General features: G+C 40.6%; 1 protein-coding gene across 2 annotated transcripts in view; it reads left to right on the forward strand.

Moving 5' to 3' along the window:
• Positions 1 to 22942, forward strand: part of PAWR (pro-apoptotic WT1 regulator) — a 239966-nt gene that overhangs the window by 1678 nt on the left and 215346 nt on the right. The window lies entirely within an intron of this gene.

Consider the following 22942-nt stretch of genomic DNA (forward strand, 5'->3'; position numbering starts at 1 on the left):
AAATCTTTGCCAGTACTGCAGAAATTTATAATAAGAACATAAACTAACATTCAAGAATGTTTTCTTTAAAGCTGGTAGACGCAGCCAGTAAAACGTTTTTCGTCTGGGAAGTAAAAAAGATGACACCTCCTCCATTCTTTTTAAAGCAAAGATTGCTTAATAGTACATTTTGGCATTGCATGTTTTGGACCCGGCCTTGGCCTGAGGCAATACACTCAAGTTCAAACATTTAGAGTCTGGTTTATCCAGAGACATTCCCATGCTGACAGAATGGAATAGCGGGGCTGGTGAGCCTAGTTTATAACCACAGTGTTTTTAAAAATAATATGTAATATTATTAATGTACTTGTCACGAGTGCATTTATTATTGCCATAACTTTTTGCCAGGACTTGTAAATTATTTTAGGATATCCTATCTGTCTTGGAAAATGTAATGTTGCACAGATGAGCCAGTGTGGCTATTTGACAACATTTGAAATACCAGTCCACACCTTCCTTGGCTTATAATTTAACAATCAGCTCTTATAGACAGGTATCTAACTATGGATGCTTTTGCTGTTGAGTTTTTTTTTTCTTCAGGTCTGTTCACCGTCATGGGTATTATCTTTATTTATTTATTTATTTATTTTACATTCTGTAGCCTGAAGAAACTTTTGCAAACTAAGTTGAAGCAAGTTTCTTATTTTGTTTTTGTTTTGATTTTTTTTTTAAGAATGTTTAATATTTTCCAGTTGTAGAACTAGGCATTTCTGGTGATTTAGCTTATAGAGATCATTTTAACCAGCTAACAAAATGTACATGCTATACAAGCAGCTCCACACAGAATGTAAATAGCTGTGGGACGGATGGCAGAATATCAAGTTTGGTAGCAAAAACACATTCAGTTTTATGTGAAAACTGATATTTTGTGTATGAAGCCAGTTCCTACAGTAGGAAAAAAGTGCACTGATTAAAAGCTTTCCTGTTTTCTCTGAATTTTCTCAGTCTACCAAAATGTTACCAGGTTGCAGCCAAAATCAAGAAATCTTCTGCTGTCCTTCAAAATGTTTCATTTGGAATTCTACAGGGTTACCCTTAACAGAAGGCCTGGGGGTAACCTACATGGAGCAGCAGTTACTACCATGAGCAGCCTGCTGGGCAGACCTTTTGATCTTTATCTGCTGTCATTACTATGTTATGGTACTAAATCATGTGCCTTTAAGCTCATATGACTTTTGTTTGGAAAGTAATAGAAAAAAAAATTTGAAGGATGACTTTTTCTTTTATATAAACTTTTTTGGGTACACTCTCTGCCTTGACGACTTAGAATATGCTTAAGCCCTCTAACTTATCCCCCAGATAATACCTTGTTCATTTGTAAAATTGAAATATATCTTTCTCAGAAGTTGCTTGTTTTTTGTGTCTTTTTTTTTTTCCTTGTCTGAGAGATTTCTATAATTAAACTCATACTTAGTCTTTGATATTCAGCAGCATTTTGTTATCTTTCATTTTGTCTTCAGATGTATCATTGAACCATTTTATGGATGGTGGATTATTGTTAAAAGCAGCATTTTTATATAATGCAAACATTTTATTCTAATTATTATACAATGTTTACTTGAGGCCTTTGACATAGTAATTTTTGCTGCTGGGCACTTAGGGGAAATTTAGTTCCCTGTGTAAAAGATAGGTAGTCATAGCTGCAGTCTTTGAAGAATTTTGGGTGTGGTCTTTAGGTCATGTATCAGCAATTCTTATCTATAAGGTTGGGTTTAGGTAAATAAGTGGGTTTTCTCCTTGGCAGGGCTGTTTTATAGGACTGCTGCCTTCCAATAATTTGTAAATTGGTACCTACTAACAACAGCAGGAGTTTTGTTAATTTGAAATTCAGATTAATAATGTGTACATTTTGGGATCTGTTTACTGACTGAACAGAAATTAGAATTTGAGGATCTTATATTTTTTTTTCATATATCTCTTCACATTTAGTATTTGAGGACTAAAGTACTCTGATCTTTATGTATTTAGATTTAATTATGTGCCTTCTCCAAATCTGTGCTCAAGGAGCATGCAATTCAAGTAGTGTAGTTATTTTCCTGTCTCAGACTCAAAATCTAAATCGCACCTAAGTCATGGAGAGTGAAGGTCATAAGCGGAAGACACAGGATTAAAAAAAAAAACCCTGACTTCCAGCCCGTTGCTCTTAATGAGGAAGCTGCTCCTCAACTCCACATCAGTCATAATTTCATATGTGTTTTATTGCAATTACAGTTTTTAAGATTAACTTCTATTGCTTTACAATTTTTTTTTATTTCATTTTCCTACAAAATGAGGCAAGCTGTTAAATCTATTGATCGAAATTTTGTTAAAAGTTTTGGGGACCACAAATTGATGAGAGAGAAAATCTTACACCTGTGAAACAAGAGGTGAGGAGTAAGAAGCTGCTCCATAAAGACTAATTGGATGTGTGATTGTTACTAAATCAGTAACTTCGAAGCACTCTTGCTTATTTTGATGGTGTGTAAAGTTTTTTAGTGGTCTGAAAGTCATTGCTGCCAGTGTCTCGGCCTCACTGAACACGCTGCTTCACTTTACTCTTCAGTAGCTCCTATGTTCTTTTGATTCTTTCAGTCGCTTCAGAAATCCTGTATGCTGACAGGTTTTATTGGCAGAACTCATAATGGACTCTTTTAGGCAATCTGGCATTGTGTGTAATTTTTTTTTTTTTTTTGACACTTGCAGTTTTCTCTCTCTCTTTTCGTGCTTACTGCTGAACTGGGACCAGAGCTAGGATCCAATGCGACGAGCCTTTCTTCATGACTGTATTGTGATTTTTTTTTTCCTTTATTTTATAATCTTCTCCCCCCCCCCCCCCAAAAAAAATATACCTGGGCCAGGAGATATGAAGCAGGGCTCCTTCCTGGGCCCAGAATCCAGCCGACACCACCGGGCGTCACCCGTAAGGAATGACTATGATGCCCTCACCAAAGCGCTGTGAACGAACGCTGCCTCCACAACAGCCCCAGCTGGCCTGGGAGCAGATGACCCAGCTTGGGGAACTGGGAACCTTTTGCATGGCAATATATATGGCTTGTGCCATTGATCTGACTTGTTTTTATTTCTTGCATAGCACTGTCGAGGCATTCTTCATAGTGTCGAAGGGTCATGGTATGGAAGTGATAAATTCTGAGGGAATATACATTATTGTAAACATTCCTTTTGGGTGGGGTGAGATGTATTCACAAACTTTATCTCAGGGGTTATAGCATATATATATTTTTTTTTAAGTGTCAAGTTTCATCCTCATTGTGTGTAGTGTAGCTGCATTGATCCTGGAGGAAACTTAATTTTTTTTTTTTTTTTGCATGTTGCCTTTGGAAAAAGTGACAGTGTGGTCTCTACAGCTCATGTAGAATACAATCTTTGAGTCCTTCTTCTCGTTCATAAATTCACAGAGCACATTTTAATGGAATCCATAATTTTTATTTTTTATTTTATTTTTTTAGTTTTACATATCTGTTCTAACAAGAAAAACTCTTTAAGTCTATGTGGAAAACAAATATATAAGAAAATTAATTAATGCAGAACCCTATGTAATCAGATCACAATAAGAAGGGAAGATATATACGAAAGAATTACAAAGGGAAAAACAGCCCTAAATCATGATCTAATCCAGGACATGTCCTCATTTGACTAATTGGATTACTGAATAAAATTCTCTAATTCAATTGGATTAAAAAAAATATATAATTAGAACCTTGTAATTTGACTGAACATTTACTTGGATATTTAAAAAGAAAAAAGTCTCCAAGATCCAGCACTCTTAAAGGTGAAGTTTAAAAGCTGGGGGGTAGATTTTCAGACGAGCGCGAACAGCCTACTTTTGTTTGCGCTCCAGGCGCAAACAAAAGTACGCTGGATTTTAGTAGATACGCGCGTAGTCGCGCGTATCGGCTAAAATCCTGGATCGGCGCGCGCAAGGCTATCGATTTCGTATAGCCTGCGCGTGCCGAGCCGCGCAGCCTACCCCCGTTCCCTCCTAGGCCGCTCCGAAATCGGAGCGGCCTAGAAGGGAACTTTCCTTTGCCCTCCCCTCACCTTCCCCTCCCTTCCCCTACCTAACCCACCCGCCCGGCCCTGTCTAAACCCCCATCCTACCTTTGTCGGGGGATTTACGCCTCCCGGAGGGAGGCGTAAATCCCCGCGCGCCAGCGGGCCTCCTGCGCGCAGGGCCGCGACCTGGGGGCGGGTACGGAGGGCGCGGCCACGCCCCCGGGCCGTAGACACGCCCCCGCAACGCCGAATGCTCCGGCCCCGCCCCGACACGCCTCCCGACACGCCCACTCCGAAAACCCCGGGACTTACGCGAGTCCCGGGGTTCTGCGCGCGCCGGTGAGCCTATGTAAAATAGGCTCACCGGCGCGCAGGGCCCTGCTCGCGTAAATCCGCCCGGTTTTGGGCGGATTTACGCGAGCAGGGCTCTGAAAATCCGCCCCTGGGTGCATAACAAAATCAGGAGGTATACGCGCATGTCCACCCAATTTTAAAAGCTGCCTATATACATGCACATCTCCCAATACACGAATATCTCACTTGGAATGAAAAGGGGCGCGATGTGAGTGGGGCATGGGCATTCCGAGGTGGTGCCAAGAGATGTGCAAGCAGGTATTTATGTCCCTTGGCACGTGCCCAAGTCGGTGCTGCATGACTTTTTCTTCTGCAGTGGAGGAGGTATAAGTTTAAAAAAAACTGGCATCACTGACAGGCCAATACAGTAAACTGCGCAGGAGAGCGGACGAGCGCCCACTCTCCTGTGCGCGCGATTCAGAAAAATTTATTCAAATTAGGGCCCGCGGTAAAAAGAGGCGCTAGTCACACTAGCGCATCCCTAGCGCCTCTTTTTGGACAGGAGCGGCGGCTGTCACAGGGTTTGACAGCCGACTCTCAATTTTGCCGGCCTCTGTTCTCAAACCCGCTGACAGCCACGGGTTCGGAAACCGGACGCCGGCAAAATTGAGCGTCCGGTTTGCGAGCTGCGGGCCGACTTAAAAATTTTTTTTTTTTTTTTAAATTTTTGATTATAAACTTTTGGACCTCCGACTTAATATCGCCATTAAATTTGACGCGCTTTTACCCCTTACTGAATAAGGGGTAAAGCTAGCGCGTTAAACGCGCGTCCAAACGTGGGTTAGCGTCGGAGCGCATTGTACTGTATCTGCCTGTGAGAGATTTAAAGGATCTGGGGTAACGGGGGGGGGGGGGGGGGCGAGGGCACTGCAGGCTAAAGAACTAGGGTGGGGTTTCGAGGACCTAGTTCTAGAGTGGACGAATTGGTGGATGAACTGGTGAGACTGGTTATAAAATTACCCCCACTTGTGCGACTCGTACCCAGTTACGCGTGGCTGTGCATGCCCAGTTGCAAAATAGGGTGCGCGCCCACACGCACCTAGGCTACCTTATAACATACGCATGTATGAGCGCGCAAGTCATAAAATTGCTGCGTCCCTGGGTACTCGCTGATGCACATGCATCGGTGTGTCCATGCCCCCCTTTGAAAGTTACCATCCCTGTTTCTTCTCTTAAGAATGCTTTCCTATGGATTTGTGTATCCCTGACAATATCACAGAATACATAGATCTTATGTAAGAGTTCTTTGTAATTCAAGCAAATTTATTTGCTTGACTTAATGTTATAACTTTTTGATCTGAAACTATTTTCATCTGTTGCTGAAGGACTCTACAGTTTCACAGTAGCATGCTCAAATATAGACAAATGCATACAGAAACTTAATTATAAGTGCATAAAATATTTAGACCAAGGCTACAATTGGAAACTGTAAATCTAGTTTGTTTTTTTTTGTTTGTTTTTCAATGGCCCAAACAATGCTTTCCGGTGCATCCTTTTCAAAATACAATTGGATGTATAAATGAAAAATGGTACAACATTATTGAAATACATATTCCTCCACATCAAGCTCTGATTCCCCCTCCTCCCTTACAGCAGGGTTGCATACTCTAAGAAACTGCTTCTGCTCCCACACAGAGTTTTAATGTCTTCTTGATCTCGTAGCATTGTAAATCTAGATTTTAGTGTGCTAATGTGTAACATTTTGGTTGTGATCAGTACTTTAAAGTTTGTCAAAGTACGAATTAGAAATCGGTGAGCAACAAATGCTTAAAGAATGGGGGCTGCTTGTAAGTTGTTAATGGAGTGTAAGCGAGTGAGTTGACATGCAAAATGGTCATAAAAGGGGCCTATGACTAGTGGTCATGATGTTTGCCATGCATAAGAACAGGATGCAGCTAGGCATTATGGCACAAGGCTTCTTCAGGAGACAGAAACATAACAAGGAAACATGCTATTGTAATAACGACAGGCTGAATTAAACTGTCCTTAGTCCATCTCTTGAAATAATTACATTGATGTCAAGATTAATTTGCTGATTGACCACTTCTGATGAGAGGTTCAGATTTGCTTAGAATGTCTGCAGTGTTTTGCTTTGCATGAACTTTGTGCCTCTGGTTTTATCTCTGACAATCTCCCTTCACAAAATAGTGTTGACACTGTGCTTTATTCTAGACTTGGCATTAGCAGTGGCTGCTGGACTATTGCCCCTTATGTGAAAGTTTGGTGATTAGGAGTGCTCTTAGGTCATCTGTTTGACATGCTAATAAGGCCACATACCATGGTTCCATTTGCTGAATGTAATTACTATCTGCTTGGTGCTTCTTCAGAGCACAGACATTCCTGTGAGTATCACCATGTATCTAGTGGTATTCTTACAGGTCTTGGGACTTATAACCCAGTCCGTGTCTTCATAAGCTGTCAGTAGTTCCTATGTTTTCTGTAGCAGCCATGACGTAGTGTAGAGTACTCTTCACGGCATTATGGTGCAATATTGTACCAATTAACCAACTGCAAGGGTAATATCATCACATCTAGTCTTTTGTGGAAAATATAGCAGTCCACCATTGGGTGCAAGGTAGGGGAGTTTCTGGCAGTCATTCTAGTCTCTTCTACTCCAGGAAACCTAGTTGTACTTTCATTGGTGTCATAGCTCTCTTTGCATCTTTAAGTCCAAAGTATTCCAGGAGAAGGTTGATATAGGCTTTCTGTGTCGGGGTTATGCTATTATCTTCAGAGTGGTGCAACTTCAAATCTAGAAGATTTGTCTAGATACTAGTCTGTCGTGCTAGTTGTTCAAGTACTCTTTTGAGAATTCCATAGTGCTGTGACATGGACAAAATATGGCCTTACATACATTGACATAACTAAACATCCCTCATTGAGTGTTGGTTTATAGATGCAAGGTTTCATTGGATTGTGTTAAAATCCAACTTTTCTTAAGTATTCATCCATATGCTCATTCCAGCATTTTCAACTCCTGCTTCATTCTACAGAGAGTTCTGCAGCTTGCAGTAGAGATGTTCTGTCCAGATCTCACAATTCATCTGATTGTTCCAGATAAATCACCTGCTTGAGCTGTCTGCGCAGGTATGCACTCTAGACATCATACTGGTTAATAATCCAGATTCCTTTCGTTCTGTCTGCATTAAGCAGTATCATGGCATCAGAACTTGAAACTGGCACATAAATTGTCATAGTGAATGTTTTTACTTTAGTAAATCCATTGGCTACCAAGCAGGGCTGTTGCAAGGGTAGTAGGTGCCCTAGGCGACTTCTGCCTTGTGCTACCCTCGCCAGACTTGGCCCCAACTCCTACCTCGTTCGCACCGCTGACTGTATACTTCCCAGGGCCAAAAGTGGGGTGGGCTGCTTTCGGCCCGATGAATTTTTGCTCTTCTTTGCCATGAGCAGGATAAGCTCCGCTCCCGGCACCACATGGCTGCTCCTTGGCACCCCATAGTTCGCCTAATAGATGCGCCGGGCCTGCTACCAGGCATGCTTTGTATCATATAATTTTGCCTGGAGTTTGTCTTCTATTATAGTACCCACTTGCACTTGATGGGGGTCGCCTGCTTCAGTGGTTCTATAAGTTTTTTTTTACACAGTGTTTGTCCAGTGACTTTCTTCTTTCGTTGCTTCAAGTCATTGTGCCACATCAAGACCATTGATGGTTTCACAATATGAGGTAGGCTTACCTGCATCGCTGTTCTGTGAACTTTGTGCTTGCAGCTGATTAAAAGTCCCACCTAGTCTGATGCTAAGCACTGCCATGCAAAAGATCATTGGTTCAATACCTGTGTCAGGTTTTCTGCTCCCTGAGTAAGTTGGCTGGAGTGCTGGATGCTGTGAAGGCAATGGTTATGGCCATTGCTTAAGGGTGACACCTGGTAGTTGGATTCAGAGCCAGTAATCATAGAGTTCCAGAAAGAGCCCTGATACACAACTCCCAGCCCACATTCATCACTGCAACGACCAGGTATGTTGGAGGGTGGGGGGAAGGGGAGAATATAAAATAAGGAAAAATCTTCTGAGTAATTATGACTGAAGTGTCACATTGGCAGCTCCCATCCCTAGTTCCCATTGAGCTGGACATACAAAGACTCAGGAAGATACTGGAATTAAAATAATATAAAAACTTCCCAAAACATTGACTTTGTGCATGGAGGATTTCTCGGGATTGTTGAATACCTTCTCTGCAGCAGGGGCTGCTTAGATTGTGAGGAATCTCTTTGGTCTTCCTTTGTTCTTGGAAGGGCGATTTGCTTGGTAGTCGCCTGGATTTTCATTGGTGGCATCATCTGCCAGATACATGTGACTTGGATTGGCCACTGTCAGAGACGGGATGCTGGGCCTGATGATCCAGTATGGCATGTCTCTTTTTTATATTTTTATCTTCACTCCTCTTTGGACAAAACCTTCTCCATTCAACTTGACATCTGGGAGATCTTCATCATGCTTGTTGATTTGAGATCATCTTCCTTCCCCCCCCCCCCCCCCCCCCCCCCCACCCCCAATGAGATGTCACTGAAATACTTAATAAAAGATAGGTCTTATCAAAATGTGTCCCGGTTCATCTCCCTAGCAGTCAACCTGGATCCCCACTTCTGTTTGGGAATGGTTATAAACATTTCACAACCATAGGCTCACAGGTGATACAGACTTCTTTCTGTGGAACCACAGCTTCTAAGATGTCGTCTTGTCATACTTGTTCAGTGCATCATTCCTGCTATGTCTGTCGATTTTATCCAAGTTCCTTTGGATAGGGAACTGCTGCTTTTGTTGAGATTTGAAGAGGGAATGATACCTCTGCCTCGCTACTCTGTTTTGCTGTGGGGGCTAGGTGCCATTATGCATTTGTCTACAATCCTATATGCTCTCTCTTTCTCTCTCTCTCTTTCGCTTTCTCTCTTTCCTCAACATGCCTTCTTTGTCCCACAGGAAGAACGCAAGCATGTATTTTGTCTCTTCCATAATGGGTGTGTACTTCACTCCATCCCAGTTATGTATGTCTGGAGGTTCTGTCAGATCACTGTGCACAAGGACCAGTGATGTCATCTCCGTTGTTGCTTTGGAAATGGCTGAAGTGCTGACTTGCCTTTCAAACAGTCATTGCTTTTGTTAGGCTTTACTGTTTATCTGTCTACTCCTTCCATGGCTTACATCATGACTATCTTTAGAATCCTGTCTTTGTTTATATGCATCATTTTTGTGGATGTTACAAATCTAAGAGTTCTTTCTTGCCCCTAGTAGACTTGCTCTGTATAGATCTTGTCGGCTTCACCATTGCCATCACTTTGTGATTGAGACTGTAGCCCTTTTTAGGAGAAAAATTTCCTAAATAAGTTAATTAGGGATGAACAATCATCTGTAATTAACCTTGATTTTAGTATTTGACTACTTTTTAGTCTTGTTGGAGGCATTGACAAATTTAGCATAAAACACACCTAAAAAGCTTAAGGATTTTAAAATTTGATTTGTTCCACTACTGAAAGAGCTTTAAACAATTTCTGCAACTCAAAATTAAGATGCAGACACAAGTCTAGTAGTGGGGTGGGAGCTTGTCTAGTGTTTTGCACAGAGTGCCACATGTTTAAATTTTATAATTTTTTATGTTTTATGTTGTAAGTTTTTGTAAACCTGCCTAGAACTTGTTTTAGATGGGCCTATGTAAATTGAAAGAAAGAAATGCATGACTGGTGAGAGGAGTGTATGTGCATCCGGTACAAAGAGCTTCTGACTCTCGGGGAATGGAGTCCAGTTTCTGGAGGCCAGACCTGGAGTTGCAGAGGCAGATAGGTATATAGAGGAGATCTTCAGGGGCATAGAGTAGTCCAGTTTGGCAGCCCTTGTGCTGCTTTGGAAGATCATGGGTCACCCAGTAGGAGACCATCACCTTGGTGTGGCAGGGAGCGATTTGTAGCTAGGACCTGCAATCCAAGTTGTAGTTTTTATTTATATTCCATCTTTCAAGACACCTTCAAAGGAGATTACATTAAGGTACAGTAGGTATTTACCTATCCCCAGAAGGCTTTTAATCTAAATTTGTACCTGAGGCAATGAAGGGTGAAGTGACTTGCTCAAAGTCAGAAGGAGCAGCAGTAAGAGTTGAGCCCTGGATTCCCTGGTGTAGCTGGGTGGCTGGTGAATGTTAAGATCACTTGGTAACTTGCCTGCCTGGTGTCGCTTAGGTAGAATTTTAGATTGTTATGGAGGTGCTTGCTGTTGTGGTGTATATGGGTACAAGTGACATAGAAAGGTACAGGAAGGAGGCTCTGGAGAAATTTACTTTTAGATGGGGAATTGAAAACCAGAACCTTTAGGGTTGCACTCTAAGAAATGCTCCCATTTCCAGATGTAGGTTGAGTTCCAGAGTCTCAATGTATAGATGAGACAGTAGTTCGGGCATAGGATTTTACATTTTTTTAAGGAACTGGGGAGATGCTGGGGAAGGAGGAGCCTATTTCTGAAGGGATGTACTCCATCTCAACCAGGGTGGAAACTGGCTGCTGGTGCTAATATTTAAAAAAGGTGATAGGAGCAGCTTTTAAATTAGACCATGGAGGGAAGCCAATAGTCTGTCAGAATACATGGTTCAGAGGGAGGTGTCTTCCAACAATGCTCGCAGTACAGGGAAGTTTAAAATTTCCCAGTGGTGGGCTATGGTAATGACTGAAGTAGTTCAAATGGATTTCAATAAAGAGCACACAGTTATGGATGACTCCAAACTGCCTGTTTCTGCTAATGAATGCACCGTGAATATAAATACAATTAGAAATACCCTTACAAACATTTTAAAATGTTTTTATGCAAAAGTCTGAAAAATTACTACTACTACTTATCACTTCTATAATGTTCAAAATATGCAACACTCTACAAAAACATGAGGCAGTCTCTTCTCAGAGTTTATAATCGAAGACACAAGGCAAGAGAGACTAAGAATCTTTTTATTAAGAAAATGGTTAAAAAGGCTAAAAGGAGGATAATCAAGGGTTAACATTTAAAAGCAGCCTCAAAAAGGTGGAATTTTAGATTGAATTTTAATAAGGCAAGATTGCGTTAGAATATATGGCATTATATGAAGTTATAGATAGGCATTTCAGAGATGTATGGCAAAGATAACTAATGGAACCACTGATATAAGGGTATAGATTATGATGCAATCAAGCAGATCAAATTGGTGGAGGGATGGCAATATATCTTAGTAGTCTCAGCTAAGTCCTTGAGGCACATCTAGCCAGTCAGGTTTTCAGGATATTCACAATGAATATGCATGAGAGATTTGCATGCACTGACTCCATTGTATGCAAATCTGACTCATGCGTATTTATTACAGATATTCTGAAAATCCGACTGACTAGATGTGTTCTCCAAGGACTGGGTTGAGAACCACTGCTACATGTAAAGGATGGTGAAATCAAGCAGGGTAAAAATCCTTCAAGAAACTAAATGCAGTCTCTATTAGCATACAGTGCACTCTCCAATACCATATATCTCAATTATACACTTCCTTCACAGTATTTCCCTGTCCTTGGATGGACTTTTATTACTACTGTTTTATACTTGTCTGATATTCATGGACAATAACATTTTGATTGTGCATTATTAAAAACTAAAGTGTTTGGTTTGGATGCTTACATTTATTTCTAAATATAATCTTAGTAGGGTGCAATAATTCTCACACATTGCACAACAGAATCAACTGTCCCAGGCCTTTTGAACTAACTTGCAGGTGGGAGGTAGGCCTCTTTAATTCTGCTGTTACATCTTTGAGCAAGATCAATTCATTTTGTGGTTTTTAATCTTGCCCAAATCACAAAGATAAAAAAACATTGAGCAAGATTAACGCATACTTGCTCCTATTAGTCACAATGTTGAAAAGCGGGATGTCTGTTTAACATATTCTTGTTATAATTTAAACTAGGGAAAAGAGCAGAAAAAAGGACTTGCTATCTTTCCTCAATCTCAAATCCCTTATACTGAAAATATTGCACTGCTAAATGTGACAGATCCTGTTATAAAAAGATCTGAATACCTGACAATTGAGTGATTCATTAAGAGCAATAATACTCATTTATTTTTTTTTATTAGTGTATCCTTTATCTGCTACACTTCTGCACACATCCAGGAGGCTAACATTCATGCTGCTTTCCTTACCAGCCAGCTCAAAGTACAGACACAAAAAATAGCACCATTCACTGAAACCAAGCCGCACCTCCACAACTTATCAAACTTGTGGCTTTGAAAAAGACTAGTGCTAATCAAGTCTGATACCGGGCATATGCCATTGATTCAACACTGCTTAACTGATAACTATAAAATTTATATTTTGTAAAATGTGAAATTCAGCATATTGCACTGATTTCTTGCCAGAGATGAGGAAGCTTTTTGTGTAGGGATATATTCCCTCTAATGGTTATACCACATATGAAACTTTGAGGTTTTCAGCAAACATGCAATTGTTGGTGTTACATGCGTGTATTCTGTACACCAAAACGAGAGAATGAGTCGTTCTGTTCATTTTCCCAATATTCAGATTTTTTTTTTCTACTTATTAAATACAGTATTTCTGGTATTGCTGACTACCAGGCTTTTATTCTGTGCTGGACAAGTCTTTGGAAATCATGAAATGTTTTGAATCTTTTCCTCTTAGGTTTTTGGACATTTTTTTTTCACTTTGTGCATACAAAAGGGTAAAATTTGCTTTTTTTTTTTTTAAATATCCTGTCTAGAAAGCTAGCATACACTTGGATATCTCTGATAATGCAATGAAAATGAAAAAAATCTTGAATTGTTTTTTACATTAATTTAGTAAATCCTTATATTAATAATTTTCAGATTGTCATGAAGATTATGGCAACCTGTGTAATAGGTTACCTTTTTATATGGAGGTTTGTAACATATTTATAGGCAAATTAGTTAATGTGACTCTTTATGCAGAATTGAGCATCAATTAACCTGTTTTAGTAAAACCTACTTGACTTTCTTCTGAAAACTGCGTGCAGACCAGTAACTTTAGGGGAGCTTTTCTAAACAGCCTCAAGAAGAAAGCTTATTTATAGTTTGTCACAACTGAACAAAAAAGCAAGTACACTGTTGTAAAAAGTATTTAAGTTGCTCAAAGAGCAAAACAATTTCATGTGCAGCACAAAATGCTTAATGGCTTTGTTGGCTGGTAGTATGGCATGTTGAAACACCTTCTTACTCAGATGACGTGCATGAGATTATGCTAGGCTAGTGCCAGGAATATATACAGTTTGGATTTTCTGGTTTAAATCAAAGTATCAGCATATATGTAATTGCAAATAAAATTTCTCCAAAATTAATATTTTTAACATTCAAATAAGTTTCTGCTGTATTCATACGAACATCGCAGTTTTGCAATCTTCAGTGTCCACGTGCAATTTGTCCTGCCCTTTGTGATAGCATGATTTGACAAACTAAAGTGGGAAATAATTTTGAAATTCACACCCTCTTCAAGGTTGTCAGCAGAGAAAGAGAAATGTGCATTTGTTATTGAATTATAGTTGTTCTCAACCTGGGCTGTATGTATATAAAAAAAAAAAATAATAATTCTAACAAGTCATACATACATTCTTTTGCAGCTTTTTTCACAATTTGAGCAATTGCTTTTTTTTTTCTGATAGCTTTCTTTGCATAATAAAGCCCGGATTTTAAAAGGCTTGCGCACATAAATGGAGGGGGGGGGGGTGTTTTATGGGTGTAGCCGGGCATGGTGTGCGCTGCACGCGTTTTTAAAAAGGGCCCAGCAACGCACGTAAACCCCGGTACGTGCACAACTGCCGGGCCTCTCTGGCGGGGCGGGCAGGAACAACATCATTGTACGCTGTCCCGATGACTTGCGTGCCAGCAGCAGGCCGCGTACAACTTACTTTAGCTCGGTCCCTGAAGTAAGTTGAAAAACAAAGATAGGAAGGTTTAAGGGGTGGGGAGGAGAGGGGAAGAGGGAGGGAGTTTAGGTAGAGAACTCAGGAAGGCCCGATTGTGTCGCTGCGTGTAACTTGCAGAAATTCACCCTCCCTTGAGCGTGCCGTCCGCGCGTGCATGAGCGGATTGTAAAATTCGGTGCACATGTGCGTGCGCCAGGAACCATGCGGGCGCATGCATCTTCTAAAATCTACCCCTAAATGTCTAGTAATTTTCACATTCCCCTAGATTACATCTGTAGTTAAATCTGCAAGTGTGAAAATTAATTCCCAGCCCCAAATAAGGAAATCAGCAAGGACTCAATTTTTATCGCATTTTATGAGGCACTTTTTTTTTTCTTTTTTATTGGCTTTTTTACTTATTACGAACTCATGAAATCATAAGCCTACATTGAAACTACATTGCGTAACGTAGTCTGTTCCTCCTTTACATCTCTCACCTGCTTCTACCCTGTCTTCTTATCAGAAGCATGGGGGTAACCTGCATGGAGCGGCAGTTGTTACCATAAGCTTGCTGGGCAGTCTAGATGGACCATTTGGTCTTTTTTGCTGTCAAACCTGCTACTATGTTTTCTCTCTCTCCCCCCGCCCCCCCTATCTTTTCTCCTTTCTCCCTTTGTATCTGTCTCCCTACCTCTTCTTTGACACACCCCCCCCCCCCCCCAATCTCTCTGTAAATTTCTACTTGGCAGAATAATAGGATGTTGCCTGCTCTTTCCTCTGCTTCCTGCGGTGGTAGGGGAGTTGCTGTTGCACCCCAGTCTGTGTGTTCAGTGCAAGGTTGTTTTTTTTTTATATATTTTTTTTTTTGTGTTAAGGAACAGAAACCTGAACTTTGGGTGGAGGGGGATGATGATTCTGCTGCTGCAGCCCTGGCTCTGCATCTTGGTTCCTGAGGCTTCTTTGTTGTCACTACTCTGTGACCTAGCTGAGTGGCTAAGTTCCTTGTTCCTCGCGTCGGGCTGTCTGTATGTTCCAGCTGCTGTATTCTGCCTCCACTGTATATGGTTTACACAGCCTCACTGGCCAGGGAGTTGTGCAGTTTTATGGCAGCAGTATTCAATTTCATACTCTTGCCAGCATGTACCCCAGCTTCTGGTTTTTTTTTGTTTTTTGTTTTTTTTTTAAATCACTAGTGTGATAGTCTGATCCTTAGTGATTGTTAATCTTACAATTCAGAGCCACTTTTCTCACCAGTGCCTTCCTCTCTATAAGCTTTAATCTAGTTCACTTTTTAATTGATATGGTGTTGAAACCATACGTAATTTGTCAAACAGGTTTCTATAATTTACCCACTCTGAGTAAACAATTCCTCCTCTTAAAATCTGTTCTTACATTTTTTTTCCTTCTGCCAGAGTATATTTTCTGTATTTCCTCAGTACCATACTGCTTATTACAATAAACCATGCAGAGAGGTATGCTTTCCAGATAAGGTATGCTCTTAGAGGTAGATCTTAAATAAGTGCGCGTACTTTTGTTCGCCCAACCAGCACGAACAAAAGTACGCAGGATTTTATAAGAATCGCGCATATCTTATAAAATCAGGGGTCGGCGCGCGCAAGGCTGCGCAAAATCGGCAGCCTGCCTCCGTTCCCTCCGAGGCCGCTCCGAAATCAGAGCAGCCTCGGAGGGAACTTTCCTTCCGCGTCCCCCCAGCCCTACTTAAATCCCCCCCCCCCCAACCTTTGTTGGTCAAGTTACGTCTGCTTGAAGCAGGCGTAATTTGCGCGCGCTGCCTCAGCATCCCCCGGCACAGGCCGCAGTGCCGGGGGACTCGGGACTGCCTTCCCGGCCCGCCCCGGGACTTACGCGCATCCCGGGGCTTTGCGCGTGCTGGCGGCCTATGCAAAATAGATGCGCCGACGCACGAGTGCCCTGCGCGCGTAAATCCGGTAGGCTTGCTGACACCTTCATAGACTATTTAATTATTAATTTGGGTTCCACATTTTTGGTTATTTTATATAATATAAAATCACCCATTAAAATAAGTTAAATTAAACCAGTAATAAAACACAAAGTGCGTTCGTAATATAAATCAATGCAAAACAAACTAAAATTCATAGTATTTAAGCAATTTTTTGTCTCGTACTCTGTTGTAAAAATAGCTGCTTAGTAAGTATATAAAATATAATTAACATAAATGTGTATTTATAAAAAGTATGCCTGCATTTATTACATCTGGATAACTTATTTTATTCTTATTTTAGCAGAAAAAGGAGATTGAGGGATAGGTAGGGACATTCGTGTTCAAGAAAATCAAAACAAAAACTGATTTTTTTTTTCCAATTTTATAACAAATTAGTGGAAAAATAACCGTTACAACAAATGGTAGAAAAATTGAAAGTCATTTTTACACTGAAGATTATTTTTTTGTTATAAGATTGAAATTCCCTGGAAAAGTAAAATAAAAAAATGAAAACAAAGGTCTCTAGGAATAGGGAAGCAAATCTGAGCGAGAGAGAGATGATTTGCCAGGGGGAGGATAGATAAAGATTGAGAATGGAGGGACCTGCATCAGGAGGGGGAAGATCAGATCTCGCACACCCTTCCTCCTGATGCTGATTCTCCCTCTCTCGTACCCCCCTACTCCTTTTTTTGAATTTCCACCCCTATCTCGCTACAACCACTGAAAATATAGTGGTTGGAAAGGAGTAGTAGCAATGTCTCAGGCCTACTTCCTCTTTGCTGCTGGGAGGGTGGTCCAGTGTTTTTCCTCTGTACCATGCATTTCAAATTGCTGCACTCCAGCCTGGGCAGCATAAGGAAGAGTCTTGAGGCTCCACCACTTAACCTCTTCCTACCGCCAAGGCTGGATCAGTGCAGAATCAGGATGGAAAGTTTTATGCAGGCCACCACTGCTGCTTTTTTTTTTTTGTATAATCTGCCTCCGGTTTTCCATGGCAGAGAATGGGGAAATTTGTGGCAAGAGCTTTTTTTTTTTTTTTTCCCCCTTCCTGCAACTGCAGAATAGTGGGGGACCAGGGTCACTGCTCTATTTTAACAGTATTCAAAGAATAGTAAATTGTCATGCAGAAAAATCTTTGCTGGATAAATATTTTTTAAAAATGAGTTTCATTCTTACAGTAAATATGTAGTTTAATTTGCTTTCAGTATTGGTAAGGGGCTACCCATTTTTCTGTTTTGAAATTGTAGGTAGTTCTGCAGACTAATCCATTAGTCTCTGTGCCACAAACTGGCTGTGCTGTTTCCGGGAGAAGTCTGTTGGGCCTTACTCAATTCAGTCACTTGTTTTAAACATAATACCTTGCATTCCAGAGCATGCACCTGTGTTTGTATAGCCTTTTCGCAAACACAAAAGTATAGGTGCTTAGTTTCTGGTTATATTTAGCAGCAAACTGTACTTAGCATTCTTGGGCTCACTTTCAGTCACATGGCAAGCAGTACTTCATCAGGCATGCATGAGAATGCATTGAGCAGATTCCCATTCTTTGTGGAATACACCAAGTAAAGCGCACATACGAGGGTTTTAATGTAATTTAAAGCAGCAAGACTAGCAATTGATGATTTATCTGTATTTGAAAGTTATAAAAATCCATTTTTTGTTTTCATTATTTAAGAAATACTAGGATTCAAATATTTTGGAGCTACTTTTTTTTTTTTTTTTTTCCTGTCGATAAGCAGTGTGAATTTGCTATGTTCTTAGGGTTGATGCTATCTGGTGGCAATGAATGGACTTCTCCCTCTTAGCTATTACAGCATTTTGGCTCTACCAAGCATGTGTGGAGTTCTACATGACTGTTTACTGTCTCCTCAGTCTTTTTCATCCATGTGGGAGCACAGACAAACTTCTCTCCTCACTTTCACCTCAAGTCCTTTCTAGAGGTGTGGTTTTTTTTTCCTCTTATCTGCTTCACAGCGGTCCCCAAATGGCATATTTTAGGACCATCTTAAAAAAAAAAAAAAAGGAAAAGTGAAAACGTTTCATCGACTATGTCCACTGCTTAAACTTTTTAATAAGTGGCTTCAAGGCCTGTGCATGCAGCTGATGAATATAATGGATACCCACGACGAATGCTACCACTGTTTGGGTCCTCCTCCATGACCAGTCAGCCTGCCCTGCATGCATCAGAATGTCCCTGCAAGCACATAGGAAAAGAGCAGGTGAAATAAAGGAGCTGCGTTGGGCCCAAGATCACCGTGGTCCTTTCCCCATCTCTGTTGGTAAGCAGTGCACTGAGCATCTTCTCCCCCCCCCCGAAGTCAGCACCCAGGCATCCCGAATCCCAGCACAAATGGAAGGTGGACGAGGAAGGTACAAGGGCTCTTCGTTTTTTCTTTTTCTTTTTTCTTTTTCTTTTTCTTTTCTTTTTTCTTTTTCTTTTCTTTTTTCTTTTTCTTTCTTTTTTTTTCTTTTTCTTTTTCTTCTGGGGGGGGGGGGGGGGCGCAGTTTCCTCGGACCTCAACTCGCACCACAAAGAAGCAGGTGAACTTGAAGCCTGTGGCGTCAGATAAACCGAAGGCTCAAACTGCCCTGAGCACTGGAGCATGCCTTGAACAAACTACTGCATGGCGAATGTTTTTAAGAAATCTGCATCGGCCCACACGGACACTTTCATAGAGATCTGTGTTGACTGTGTCTGTATCATTGGAACGTGTTGGAAACGCTGCCTCTGATGCAGCACGACATGCCTCGGGGGGGGGGGGGGGTGGGTGGGAGAAAGAGCACTGGCGCATTATAAGAGAGAGTGAACCTCTCAGAACTACTTCACAACTCTTCGTGTCTTATGACTCGAATCGTTTGGGCTCAGTGGTGACCAAGCGCACCATGGCTAATTGGCTAATTATGCGCCCAAATATGATTCCATAGTCAAAAGCACGGCAGCATCAGTAGCCAATCTGCAAAAGTGCTATTGAAGACCTCTGTACAGCAGCAACGTGGTCATGTATGCATACTTTCACTTCACACTACTGTCTAGACAAACAGGCTGCTTCAGATAGCGCCATGGGTCAGGTAGTACTATTGCAAGTAGCTCCAAAGTAATCTGCTCTCCACCAGAACCGGGGCCCGGGTAGCAAAAAAAAAAAAAGAGAGAGAGAAAAAGCTTAACTCTTTTCTCGTAACCGCTAAGATCATGGCTAATTTCGGGCTGCTTTTTGACAGAAAAAAACAAGTTTGCTTACAGTAAATAGTGGTTTCCATAGATGTCAGGAAGAATTAGCCATGTGCGACTCACCTTCCTCCCTGGATAACAGATTACAGAATTTTTGTTATTTTAGCTTTGATACAGACTAAGGAGACTACACAGTATTGGTCGTGCAGGAATATCTACACATGCTCAATAGAGACAAAGAAATCTACTGGCTAAGAGAGAGAAGTCTGTTTGTTGCCACCAGATGGCATCAACCCATGGCTAATTCTTCTTGCTAAACAAGCTTGCTTTGTTTTCTTAATCATTCCCAGCATTGGAAAAGAGTTAATTTTTTTTTTTTTTTTTTTAAGGGGTGAAACCATAGTGGATACACTATTTTGTAAAAAAAAAAAAAGGTGTAAGACTGATGCTTGGAATAAAAAAAAAAAAAAAAAAAAGAAAAGCTTGGAAGCAAAAACAGAAGGTAAACAAATCTTGTCAGTGGACAAGTTGATATATTTTGTGCAAGTTGTTATCTTAAATCCACATAATGCGCTAGTGCCATAGAAAACTTTCTTGGCAGACATTCCCATAATTGTGTGCACTTGACTATTCAGGTATATACCCAAAATATACTATGATTATTCCATGATGAATTTAAGATGCAGTATAGTACTTTTCTTCTTTTCCAGTGAGAGTTTGCCAGCAAATGAGCAATGGTGAGATAAGACGGTGAATCTGCTGTGTGCTGTATAGCATTGCTTCACAACTGAATCTGTGAATTTTCATCTGAAACAAGATGCTGTCATTGGTCTTCATACTTTCAGCCAATGATCATTTAAAAGGTCTTGAGTAGAATGCAACTATATTACTATAAAAATAAATGCCCTGCTTTTTAATTACTATACAATGAAAGCAGAGGTCATTTGCCATGTTGTTTTTTGAGGTTTCGTGCGTGATAGAACAGAGACAGAAATGCCCTGTATTATGTTGTGGGGTTTGCTGTCAAAACAGTAACATATTTTACTGTAATCTACGTTGTCAAAAGATGTTGTGTATGCATTCATTATACAGTAAACAGGCATGGCTTACATCAGTGATAACAATGTGTAGCATGTAACCAGATCAAATGCAGCTTTTAAATGTCACCTTAACTCCTGTTCACATTTGAAATGTGCTGTATGAAAGGATTAGGAAGATCCATGCACTTTTGTGGCTGAGAAGAAATTGCAAAGACGAATTGCTACTTTCAGACAGGACTGGAAAGAACCCAGGCACCTAAACTTTGGGACTGGGAGGAGGAGCAGTAGGCCACCCGGGCTGGGAAAAGGGGAGGGGCGTGGAGCAACAGCGATGGAATTAGGGACCCAGAAGCCACTGCCGGACTGCAGAAGAAAGGAAGTAGGAGGGGATAAAATTGATAGAGGAAGGTAAGAGCAAAAATACCAAAAGAAAAACAAGCGAACACCCCTCTTAAAAAATAAATAAATAAATAAATTATTAATTAAAAAAAAAAAAAAAACTAAAGAATTGTCCCCTTAGCTCTTTAGAATTTCCATCTCTGTGAATGAAATCAGTTTCTTATTAGCTTCACATTAAAAACAGTCCAGTAGACTACTAGAGGAGAAAATGAAATCACATGATCAACATATGATTTGCTGAGTTGAATTTTCATGGTTCCTGAGCAAAACTGTCTGTCTAAATTTTTGCACACGGTGCTGCAGGCCCTCTGGGTAATGATTCATTTACTGATTGACCACAGTCTTCTTAAGAGCTGGGGCAGTATAAAGCGTGTTAGTCGGTTTGCATATTTAGTTTTAGGAATAAATCTTTCTCCATAAAATAACTTTAGTATTGATGGTTTTGTTGAAACCTCTTTCTCAAACAAAAATATCAGAGATAACACATTGCACATGGCTGACGAACCACGCTGGAAAAAATATATATGCTGCTGTGTCCATGTTTCAGAGCACGTGAAAATGATTGCTATATAAGCATGCAATTTTTCTGTTTTTCTTTATGTAATCTTCTGTGCCTTTCCTCAGTACTGCTATAGAAAGAAACTTTTAATGAAATCGCTCTCTCTCTCGCTCCCTTTCTCTCTCTCTCGCTCCCTCGCTCCCTCTCTCCTATCCATCCATTTGTCTTGATGGTGCAGCTTTCTTCAAGCCCGCACTTCAAGCTTTATTTTAAATGCTTCAGCTTCTGAAAGGGGGAAAACTATCCTGAATGTCAGCTCGGTGAGTGGCACCTGGGAAAGTTTGAATTCCAAGTGGAAGACTAAGGAAATGCCAGCACTGCTGCCCCCCTGCAAGAGAAAGCGGTGACTTGGATGACTTGGTATGTCGGCTCAGACGTGGTTCTCGGTCATTCAGCATTCCTACTTTTTTTTTCTCCCTCTGCCCATGGGGCAATAGTTACTGAAACCGTTCTTCCTCTTCATTGTCCCATAGGTAACTAAGCATTTGGACTCTTTCCACGCAAGCGACTCATTGTCGTTTTGTACTTTTTTTTTTTTTTTTTTCTCTTAGCAACATCGATGCCTCGCCCTACCCAGAGGAGTTAGATGAGATTTCTCCAGCTACCTTTTCTCACATTTCTGTACTTAAGGCTTTAGATTTTTGTACTGTATGTTGAATATTGTACTTTGACCTTTTTTTTTTTTTTTTTTTAAATCAGAGTAGTTTGCTTTCGTGTTTTTTTAAGCTACATTGGTAAGAATGTGAAAGTGGGTGCTTTCCCCTATCCTTACATGATGGTAATCTAAAAATTGTGGTGGCTTATTTAGAGATCAGTCGCTACCATTAATGTAGTTATTTATGAATATTTTGAATATTACACTGTTTGGAACAAGTTTAGTGGTATAATAAAAAAGGTGTAAGAATATAAGGGGTAAGACTACCCCTTATATTCACACAACCACTCTAACCCCACCCCCTACAACTCCTAACCTCTCCCCCTCCCTCTCCCCCCCACCTATTTTCCACCTCCTTTTCACCCCCTCCCTCTACTCTAAACTACCTCTTCCCCCTCACCCCCCATAAAGTGAATTTATCAGGACTACATATTGTATATAAAAAACTTATATATAAAAAATTTGTTCCCAATCACGTGTATATATACCTCCTTTAATTGTGGATACCCCCCTATATATCAATCTCCCCCTCCCCCCCCCCCACCCCCGTTTAGATAACCTCTTTCATGTATCACACTTTTATAATTTTACTTATATAATCTAATCTGTTATTTGTATGCTCTGAATGTTCCTTATTTAATTATCTTATTACGCAAAAATTGTAAAGCCTGTTGCTCAGTTCTGTTATATGTAAACCGACGAGATGTTCCCAACGTTCGTTGGTATATAAAAGTTACTAAATAAAAAATAATAATAATGGTAGATGTATAATGTGTGTGGTTTTTTTTTTTAAACACATTTTTTCCTATTCGATCTAACATTATCCCTTTTATCCATAGTTCCATCCACTCTATCAGTGATTCTCAGCTCAGTATTTGGGACATGCC

The sequence above is a fragment of the Rhinatrema bivittatum genome, chromosome 4 (genome assembly GCF_901001135.1).
Source record: "Rhinatrema bivittatum chromosome 4, aRhiBiv1.1, whole genome shotgun sequence".
Taxonomy (NCBI): domain Eukaryota; kingdom Metazoa; phylum Chordata; class Amphibia; order Gymnophiona; family Rhinatrematidae; genus Rhinatrema; species Rhinatrema bivittatum.